At 34.9% G+C, this 3,745-nt stretch overlaps 1 pseudogene; it reads right to left on the bottom strand.

The window, feature by feature from the left end:
- Positions 1-397: 397 nt before the first annotated feature.
- Positions 398-1,004, bottom strand: LOC148014130 (uncharacterized; annotated as a pseudogene).
- Positions 1,005-3,745: the final 2,741 nt, after the last annotated feature.

Here is a 3,745-nt window from a genome sequence, read left to right as displayed (position 1 = left end):
GCATTACATATCAAGGATTGATCTGAGTGTTCTATTGGTTTTGCATAGCATGTTCTCGGAGAGGAGGCCTCATGGCCGATTGTTTGTGTCAAAGCACTTACAAGGCTCCTTGGGTACTTAGGTTTGCAATACAATGCACACAGTCATGTTCCTAGAAAAGACATCAGCCGTCCGAATATTTGGTTATGGTCGTGGCTTCTTTGCCTCTAGGGTTGGATACTTCCTAGCATTCTCATCTTATGCTTTAGTAGCAAATAAAACAGATATCAAGTCCATAGCTAGATATAAGAGAATAAAGTTTTTACATTATAGAGGAAAAATGCATGAGGAGGATGAGGATGTAAAGGCTCTTGAAAGCTAGCCATGTATAGATTATTTTGAAAATAGTACGTGTATTCTAGATTCCATCGCAATTTGTTGTGTTCTTCAGTCTTTGCAATTGTCTTCAAAAAAACCAATTGAATAACTCCTCAAGGGCATTGGTTTTAATTACTTCTCCTTCGCGTCTAGTGCTCTAAAAGAAACATGTACGTGCTTGGTAGTGGGATTTCTCCATACCTTGGCTACTGTAAGTTGCTAGCGGCCCTTGCTCTTCCACAAAATAAGGACCGTCAACCAGAAGAATATGCTCTGACAACCCATAAAATAAAAAAATCAGTTTGAACCATTAAACCTTGTTTTCAAAGCACAAAGACTCAAATTTATGTTTATCTTACCAAGTAGAAAGTAATATCCTTTTCTCCCCAAGCTTCCTTGATTGTTTGAACAAGATTTACAATTGAACGTTTGTACTCTTCCAAATAATTGGATGTTATCTTTTGTTCCCCAAGTACTTTTAAAAATATGTCAAGATGTCTCCAAACCTCCATTCGTAGGAATGCCACTTGTGGTGTACTAGCCACATTTGTTGTGATTGCACACAACTCTCTCCAGCACTCCCACAATGCACTCATTTGTTTACCTGTATGATTTCCTAGAAATCATCTAGCTTTTGCACCCCCCATAGAGACATATGCTAAGACATCTCTTATTTTTCCTGAGACTATTGGATCCTTTCTTAGGTGAAATTGACCTCCATGAAAACCCATTTTTGAGAGCAAAGCCTCACATTTATCAATGCAGTCATCTGACAAAGATATTGGTTTTATTGAACATGCATAGTCAAGATGCAACCTAAGCAACTTATCAATTATTCTAATCTTTGCGTGCAATGTACAAATATGAACATTCCTTAAAGAGATTAAAAGAATAGGATCTTGTAAGCCATCCACATTTTTGAACTTTCTCAAATCTATGGAGTTCCTAGTAGTCGAAACCCTTCTTACTGGCCGCAAAGTACATTCTTTGGATCCCAAACTCTCCATGCAATAAATACAAGGATATTTTGCATTGGTCCCATTACTTACTTCAAGCATACATTTGATAGTTTTCAAGTCAGCACTCATATGTCAGTCAACATTAAAACTACCAACACCATCATAACTATTAACATTTCTCCTTCACTTTGAGACTTTATAATATGAAGAATACCTATATGAGAGAATAACCATTTCATGATTTCATGACTTTCACTTGGTATTTGGGCCACACAAATCCACCAAAGTTCCATCTCGGATTGTATCTTAAATTGTTGTTCTTGTCCCCTACCATTACTATAATCCAATGTCCTGTTCATTGCAATTTGGACTCTTTTAAGATCAATCCAAATATTATTAAATGTGTTGTATTCAAAAAAAGACTTTGTTTTATGCTTTTCATAGGGTATGGATCCTTCTATATGAATATACTTCCCGAAGATATCTGGAATCCTATGATTCATGGTTGTCTTAGCAATTGAAAATACAAAAGGGTGAGGCAAACCAAATGCACTTATCCTATGACATCTAAGGTTTATAAACTAAAATTTTGAGAGAGCATGATAACCTTTACAGTTGATACCCATACTATCACACATCTCCAGTATTTCATTTGGTTTGACAGTTTCTTTCAAATCTTTCACTAACTCTTTTAGAGTTTGGCTTCTCAAGTCTATATTTTCAAGTGATTTTGGAATCCTAAAAATGTCCTTCTTTGTCATGGTTTCTTTAATAAGCTTAATTCTCTCATTGTTCTCTCGAATATTAATGCCTGAAATATTAAAGACACATCTCTTCGCAAGATTTAGACTCCTTTTTTCACCTGACTACACAAGCCCATTGTATTTTTTAGTGGTCTTTTTCTCTCTCTAAATCCTATTGGAGTTTCCTTCAAGTGTAGTAAATTTTCTTGCAATGACTTGTTAGAATTTTCTAGAATATCATTCTTGTTCATCAACTTAGAAATAGTTTTTTGTGCCAATGTTAATGATTCCTTCATTTCATGTATCTATTCTCTAAATGCATAAGATGCAGAATATAACCTCATGCAATAGCCAAGCATCCCATCACAACCATCTCCAATGTACCTTATGAAGTCGTGAAAAAGGAGGATGTTTACATGTAGAAGGGTCTAGTGGATAAATATTTCCATCCACCCATAAGTCTACATGCTTCTTTCCTTGTAATCATAACCTATTAGCTTCATCCTTGTCCAACAATGCTCGATGGTGTATATCCTCCAAGATGAATAAACATGATCTACTTGAATAGTAAATTTATACTTGCATGGTGGGGCTGCGCTTGTGTTGCTAGAAGAGGTAATTGTAAACATTTTGGTGGAGAATCCTTAATGGGACAATAATGTCACAGAGAAGGAAAAATAACAGAGGTGTAGACAATGAATGTCGAGGAACAAACAAGCGTCTTTTGGTGCGAACATTCAAAAATACAAAATTTTGCAAGTTCCAAGAGAATAAGACTGAAAAGGTGACCCTTAACGTTCATTAAAGAATGAAGCTATCTAATGGCCAATCTCTTCAATGAATTATATATTCTCTCATTAATCACATCTAGATAGCAAAATTTGGAGGGTTTTTTCTTTCTAAACCTCTTCTAATTAGCAACTTAATCATTTTCTTACAAGTGCCTTTTTTGAAGTGTTTTTGACTCTAATGCCATGTCAGATAATCAAGTGGATGACTACCTAGATCATGCTACCATGGATATGCCACACCAACAACCTTGATCAAGGTATGTGGCAACCACATAAGCAAAAAGATGTGGAAAAGTACTTCTATGTTAGTGAGATGACATAGAAACATGTTTCCACATAAGAAAAAAAGCCTTGTGATTTATGCATGGACATGGTCATTGACCTGGTGCAATACCATCACCCATAACGACCTTGATCAAGGTATTCATACAATCGTCCCACCCCTCATGTACATCACATCACATCACCCATGCAATATCATCATGCAAGAAATATTTTTATTTCTTATCTTGATGGAGGTCATGGGTTGGTGATATTTGAAAATATTAACTTTAAATACCTTGATTGAGGTTGTAATAGGTATTATAAATTATATTATACACCTCAATCAAGGTCTTAATAACTATTATAAATTATATTATGTACCTCAATGGGGGTTTTGTATACCTCATTAAAATTTAATATACCTCAATCCAAGTTTTACATACCTTGATCGAGGTGTGTTATGACCTTGATTGAGATTTAATATACATTGATCCAAGTTTTATATACCTCAATCGAGGTTTAATGTAACTCGATCAAGGTTTTATATACCTCGATCAAGGTCATAACACATATAATAAATAATGATATATTTAATGTAACTTAATATAGGTCTTGACACATAATGAATACT

This window comes from Lygodium microphyllum, chromosome 25, assembly GCF_053477565.2.
Source record: "Lygodium microphyllum isolate KBCC chromosome 25, Lygodium_microphyllum_v1.1.10, whole genome shotgun sequence".
Classification (NCBI taxonomy): Eukaryota; Viridiplantae; Streptophyta; class Polypodiopsida; order Schizaeales; family Lygodiaceae; genus Lygodium; species Lygodium microphyllum.
The sequence above is the reverse complement of the archived record's forward strand: the minus strand, read 5'-3'. Positions and strand labels throughout refer to the sequence as shown.